Source organism: Marmota marmota, unplaced genomic scaffold (assembly GCF_001458135.2).
Source record: "Marmota marmota marmota unplaced genomic scaffold, marMar, whole genome shotgun sequence".
Taxonomy (NCBI): Eukaryota; Metazoa; Chordata; class Mammalia; order Rodentia; family Sciuridae; genus Marmota; species Marmota marmota.
In genome coordinates this window covers 2,792,674-2,799,987 of record NW_025999862.1, presented here as the reverse complement: position 1 = coordinate 2,799,987, position 7,314 = coordinate 2,792,674, and the positions used below count along the sequence as shown (strand labels likewise).

The window sequence follows — 7,314 nt, the reverse complement described above, 5'->3', positions numbered from 1 at the left end:
TTCCGACGCCGCGGCGCGGCGCGCGGGGGCGGCAGGCTGCCGCGGTACCTCGGATCAGCCAATCAGCGCGCCGGGACAGGCGCCGGGGCGGGAGCGGGGGCCGCGCGCACCCAATCAGCGTGCCCTCCTCACGCCGCGCGCGCCCGAACGCAGAAAGGAACCGCTTTGTGTGCGGCTTCTGGAGAAAAGAGCGCTGGCGGGCCCCCGCGTGTGGACTCCAATGTGCACCGCTTCCCAGAATCAATAGAATTGAGGTTCCAGATTTGGTTTTCTTGAGAGATGGACTGAATTAGCCAGATCCCGGGTACTTCGGAAAACGTGAAGACGAAGAATGGGGAACTTTTCGTCTAGGGCTTTTTGCCGCCCATTCAGGTTTTTAGAAATAATAATTCTGGCTGTTATTTAGCCTCTTGAAAGCCCAATGTGTTCATCTATAAAATAGGAATTAAATGTATAAATACCTACTTAACAGGGTTATCGAAAGGATTGATACATCGAATGCTTAACACAGCGTCCAAACCAAGCCATGACCCCTCGCTCAAAGGTCGCTGCCTCACTGACCTTCACTTAGAGAGGACACCCCATATCCGCTAAAGGCTATGTGGGAAGACGAGAGGGTGCCCTGCCTCGACAGTAAAAATTAGAAAGGCTAAGCCTGTCAAATGCTCCAATAAGCAAAAGCATGTCTTGAGTTGCTGAGTCCTGAAGAAGCAATAATTCGGCCTCCAGAAGCTTCAGCAGTCTGACAAGGAACACATATTCCCTTGGAGATTAGTGAATGCTATGGGTTGAATTGTGTCCCCCAGAAAAGACTTGTTAAGAGCCTGATCTCCAAATATGACCTTCTTGGGAAATAGGGTGATTGCAGATGTAATTAGTTAAGAAGAGCTCATCCTGGAGTGGAGCACACCACTAATCCAAAACCACCCTTGTTCATAGAAGAGAAGGGACACACTTCTCAGTGGAGCTGCAGCTGCCTCCCAAGGCTGCAGCCCTGGCCCACCTGGATAGAGGGAGGCCCCCACAACTGCAGGGAAGGCACTGGCCATCATCTTGGGGGACAACCCCAGCCCAGTGAGTGAACTGGTGGTGGGGCTACTGCCATGCCCCTCCTACAAACAGACAGATGTGAGGGTGGAGCATCATGGTGGTCAACAGACTATCCAACAGGTTTTCTGCCTTGGTCACAACTATGCAGGCTTGAGCCAATTGGAATGTAAATTTAAAGCTGATCCCTACAAGTGGTTAGAGTGCCTATACACACACCAAATGGGCCTTCATCCCTGAAGTCCCCAATCACCCTGGACCCTCTTCCTCTCTTCACTTCTCACCCCAGGATTCTCAGTACAGTGTACAAGGGAAGTTGATGTTGTCCTCCCTCTGGACCCACCTGGAGTATTTAGTAGTATAAGGATTTTTGATGTTGGGTTCAAAGGGTGAGCAAGTGGCCTATGAAGTTAGTGTCCAGGAGTGTCTGTCTATCTGTCTGTGGTACAGATTCACCCAAGACAATGATAGCCCAATATTTGGATAACAACTAAGGACTTGGCCATAACAGCCAAGGATTGGTGCAGGGTGCAGACCGCCCCTATCCAGCCACAATGGTGCACATCCATATATTAACAGACAAAGGGAGAGCTCAGCTGCTCTCAGGGGCAGCATATTATTTGAGGAGATTCAGGGACTACCCCTTCAAAGGCACCACAATTACTTTGAGAGTCATTTCTATGGCCAGCTAAAAAAAAAGAAGACAAGAGACACGGCACTTATGATGAGGGAAGCAGAGACTGGAATTTTGTGTCAGGCCAAGGAATGCAAAGAATCCTTTACAAGGACTAGAAACAAGAACAGACAAGGAACAGATTGTCCCTCAGATCCTCCAAAAAGGAACCAGACCTATCAACAATTTGATTTCAGACTTCTAGCTTCCAGAAATGTGGGAGAATAAATTTCTCTTCTTTTCAACTACCCAGTTTTTGGCAATTTGTTATAGTAACCCTAGAAACACAGTTGAAGCATCCCTAATCCAAAAATTCAAAATCTGAAATTCTACAAAATCTGAAACTTTTTCAATACCAATAGGATGCCACAAGTGGGAAATTCCACATCTGACCTCATGTGTTGGGTCACAGTGAAAATATAGATGCACAAAAAAATCAGCTCAAAATGGATCAAAGGCCTAGGAATTAGAACAGAACTATGCAACTCCTAGAAGAAAAGGTAGGGTCAACACTCCAATATATAGGTACAGGCAAAGACTTTCTCAATAGGACCTCTAAAGCTCAGGAAATGATACCAAGAGTTAATAAATGGGATGGCATCAAGTGAAAAAGCTTCTGCAAAGCAAAGGAAACAGGACTGGGAAGAAATACAGAATGGGAAAAAATAATCTCTGTTACCTACTCTTCTGATAGAGGAGTAATATCTAGAATATATAAAGAACTCAAAAAACTTTCAAAATAATCAAGTAATCCAATTAATAAATGGACAAATGAATTAGATACTTCTCAAAAGAAGAAATACAAATGACCAACAAATAAGAAATGTTAAACAGGGCTAGGGATGTGGCTCAAGTGGTAGCACGCTCACCTAGCATGCGTGAGGCACTGGGTTCAATTCTCAGCACCACATAAAAATAAAAAAATAAAGATAATATTAAAAAAGTAAAAGTTTAAAAAATGTTAAACATCATTTGCAATTAGGGAAGTGCAAATCAAAAATATATTGAGATTTCACCTTACCCCAGTCAGAATGGCAGGCATCAAGAATACAAATAATAATAACTGCTGGAAAGGATATGGAGGAAAAGGAACACTTTTACCACTTTTACACTGTTGGTGGAATTGTAAATTAGTACAACCACTACAGAAGTCTGTTTGAAGGTGCCTCAAAGACTAGATATGGAACCACCATATGACTTAGCTCTACCACGCCTCAGTATTTAGCCTAAAGAATTAAAGTTATACTACAGTGATACAGGCATACCCATGCAGCACAATTCGCAATAGCCAAACTATGAAATCAATGGATGAGTGGATTAAGAAAATGTGAGATATCTCTCTCTCTCTCTCTCTCTCTCTCTCTCTCTCTCACACACACACACACACACACACACACACACACATACCACACACACACACACACACAATGGAGTTTTATTCAGCCATAAATAAAAATGAAATTATGTCATTTACAGGAAAATGAATGGAACAAAGGAACATCATGTTAATCGAAATAAGTCAAACCCAGAAGGTCAAGGGTCATATGTTTTCTCTCATATGTAAAAGCTAGAGAGGAAAAAGAAAAGAAAGGTATGTGTGGGGAGGGAATCTCATTAAAATCAAAAGGAGAGGGGCTGGGGTTATGGCTCAGTGGTGGAGCGCTTGCCTAGCATGCACAAGGCACTGGGTTTGATCCTCAGCACCACATAAATGTAAAATAAAGATATTGTGTCATCTAAAGCTTAAGAATAAATATTTTTTTAAAAATCAAAAGGAGATCAGTAGAGGAAAGGGTCCAAGGGGTAAGATGCGAGGAGGAAGAAGGGAAGTACCAGGAAGTGATATTGACCAAATTATATTGTTATATTGTGTGCATGAATGAACATGTAACAACAGATCCCATCATTATGTACATATATAATGCACCAATAAGAAGCGGGGAACAGAACAAAAAATGCAGGTGCACTAAATAGATTGTGTAAGGTACATAGGAAATATAAGTGAATTTTATGTTTAGACTTGGGTCCCATCCTCAAGATAGCTCATTAAGTATGTGCAGATATTAAAAAGAAATCCAAAATCTAAGACTTCTGGTCCCCAGCATTTCAGATAAGGGATACCCAAGTTGTATAATGGGTTTATAGGAAAAGGAAGAGAATGGAAATTACCTCTAGAATAAATCTTTCAAAACTAATGCCAGATACACTGAGATAACTCAGACACAGACCCTGCCCTCAAGGAGTTTCTAATTGAGCGGAAGCCTGAGCAGCTATGGTTTTTTTGATCCCTTGAACCTCCCCAGCAAGACTTATGAAGGCCTCCCTCTCTCAATCTTCTCTCCACTCCTCCCACCCCCACCAGATATATACCAAGCACCAAATATAAATAACAAATTGGTAGAGTCAATTTTGCTGAAGCCAAGAGACTTGTTACTCTGGACAAAGCAGACACTGATATTTTTATTTCACTTAAAATCAGCCTTAGAGCACTGGGTATAGCCCAGTGGTAGAGCAGTTGTGCCGCAGTCTGGCTGGGCACAAATCACGAGCCACTCAAGCAGGAACAAACTTTATTTCCTAACTCCCACACCACTCCACGCACACTCCCTCCCGAACGCCACCCACGCGCTCCTCCAGGAACACCACACGCCAACCAGAACTCCCTCTCCCTGAACTTCCCCAACCAACGGAGAACTCCCCAGGCAATCCTCGAGAGAACTCCAAAGTAGCGGGCGCCCAGGTGGACAATAAAGGTCTAATATACAATTGAATCAATCCAGCATCATCTTAATGGCTCGCCTCTCAACCAATACTACTGGCAAAATGCCAGGGACCATTCCGACTGGGCTGTGGCTCTCAACACACTTGCTTAATGTGCCTGAGGCCCTGGGTTCACTACCCAGCACTGCAAAAACAAACAAACAAAAATTAGCCTTACATTTCTGGCCAATTTACACATCTGGATGTCTTCCTCTGTGTGTGCTAGGCCAGATAGAGAGAGCCAGTGCAGGGCTTGTGTGGCCATAGTTAGGGCTCCACACTGTGACTCCTGATCTCAACTTAGGTTTCTCACACTCATTCCTTACCTGGCTCAGTCCCCTCTCCCAGGAAGTCCATCTTAATCCTTTCAACTCCAAAGGGACAGTACTCCTTCCCAGCTCAAAGGCCACCTCTTCTAATGCCTACCATGTCCACTTCTCCAGAGCATTACATCTTACTGCATTACACCCACGAGTGAACTACTTGTACAAGCCCTTTTTCTAGCAAGACTCTGATTTTAAACACCAGAGCTTGATGTTTCATAAGTGCTTGTATCAGTCAGCTTTTGCTGCATAATAAAACATTACAAAACTTAGAAGTAGCTTAAAACAACAAACACTGCTTTAGTTCCTGGTCTCATGTGTCAGCATTTTATTTTATTGATTTTTTAAAAAAATAAATGACAGCAGAATGCATTTGGGTCAGCATTTTAGGCTGGGATTAGCTGGGTGGTTCTAGTCACAGCTGGACTCCCATATGCATCTGTGACCAGTTGCCAGGCAGCCAGCAGCCTCTGTTTCTGGGGGTGGTTGGCTGTCAGCTGAGGCAAGTCGGCCACCTGTCTCTCATCTACCAGCAGGCCAGCCCAGGATTGCTCAAATGGAACTGCAAGGTCCCAGGAACGAGAGTGGACTTGGGCACATCCTCTCAAGCTGTAGGCTCAAGACGGACACTTCTTCACTTTCACAGTTATGTCAACTACACAGATGTAAGTCAGGTTCAAGTTGAGGAAAGAGACTTCCATCTCCTGATAGGAAGAGAGGAGAGTCACATTGCAAACATTGTGAGTACACAGATGAGGGGAGAATTGATCTGATTTTTCAATCTACACCAGGGCTCAATAAATACCTCTGCAATGCCTAGATCACAATGCCTACTTGGTAAGTATTTATCAATAGTGCTAAGATTTTTAATCACATCAGTTACTGACTCTGTTTAATGCAGTCAATTAATGAGATTTTTATCTCTCACTGCCAGGGAGGGACTAGAAATTGCAAGCCATTCATTTCCATCTTCAGTTTCAGAATAGCAAAAACAAGGGGGTCACAAAGGTAGATTGTGCAAGGGAAGCCCCACCCAGACTTCTCAGTGAAAACAAAAACAAAAACTCAACAGGCTTCAAGCAGGTTCCTCTGAAGAGATCCAGAACATCTTTGAAGGTCCGGAATCCTTAGAGACCTTGTCCAAGATTGGCCACCTGAGTCAGAAACCATACACTTTCACCTGTAAACAGAAAGGGACTCAAATGCTTATTAGGCCTTGGACATAGCCCTGATTGGTACTGGAAAGCCTTGTGAATTTTCCAATTGCACAAAGAAACCTCTTGTGCAATTACAAAGTTGTTATATAACTGCTCCCTGAAGGGTCTGCCCTGCACTTAACAGCATAAATTTTCAATCCTAGGGGCTGGGATTGTGGTTCAATGGTAGAGCGCTCGCCTAGCATGGGCAGGACCCGGGTTCCATCCTCAGCAAAATAAAGGCATTGTGTTGTGTCCATCTACACCTAAAAAAATAAATATTTTTAAAAATTTTCAATTCTAGGGTACTTATGAAAGGGGCACCACTCTGCAGACTAAGCTCAACTTCTGTGACTGAAGACCCTGATGGGGACCACTTCCCATTAGACAGTTTCTAGAAGCAATCTCAAGGCCTATTATGGGTTGATTAGTATCTCTCTCTCTCTCTCTCTCTCTCACACACACACACACACACACACACACACACACAGAGCTATGTTGGAGTCTTAAAGCCCAGTATCTTGGGATGTAACTTCATTTGAAGATACACTCTTTAAAGATATAATCAAGGGCTGTGGATGGGGCTCAGTGGCAGAACGCTTGCCTTGCACATGTGAGGCACAGGGTTCGATCCTCAGCACCACATAAAAATAAATAAACAAAATAAAGATACTGTGTCCATGTATAACTAAAGAAAAAAATATTTTTTTTAAAGGAGAAGAGTTTTGTTTCTTATTTATTTATTTATTTTTTTGTATGTGGTGCTGAGGATCGAACCCGGGCCGCACGCATGCCAGGCGAGCGCGCTACCACTTGAGCCACATCCCCAGCCCAGAAAAAAATATTTTTTAAAAAGATATAATCAAGTTAAAATTGAGGTCATTGGTATGGGCTCTAATCCAGTATGACTGGGGTTCTTATAAAAAGGGAAAATCTGTATGCAGACACACACACAGGGGGACGACAAAGTGAACAGACACAGAGAGAAGATGGCCACACCTAAGCCAAGAAGAGAGGTCCAGAAATATTCTTCCCTCACAGCCCTCAGAAGAAATCAACCCTGCTGACCCCTTGATTTTGGATTTCTAGCCTCCGGAAATGTGAGACAATGTATTCCTGTTGCTCAGCCACCCAATTTATAAAAGCCCTAGTAGACAAATACAAAGCTTTACATTTCCCCTTCTATTCCTTCTCCACATGTAGGCCCTCATCTATCAACTTTTTTTTTTTGTACTGGAGATTGAACCCAGAGGTGCTTTACCACTAAGCTACATGCCCATTCTTTTTTCTTTTTTCTTTTTTTTTTTTTTTTTTT

At 43.4% G+C, this 7,314-nt stretch overlaps 1 protein-coding gene across 5 annotated transcripts in view; it reads right to left on the bottom strand.

The window, feature by feature from the left end:
- Lrrc20 (leucine rich repeat containing 20) overlaps window positions 1–7,314 on the bottom strand; it is a 103,900-nt gene that overhangs the window by 74,342 nt on the left and 22,244 nt on the right. The gene's annotated exons all lie outside the window — the stretch shown is intronic.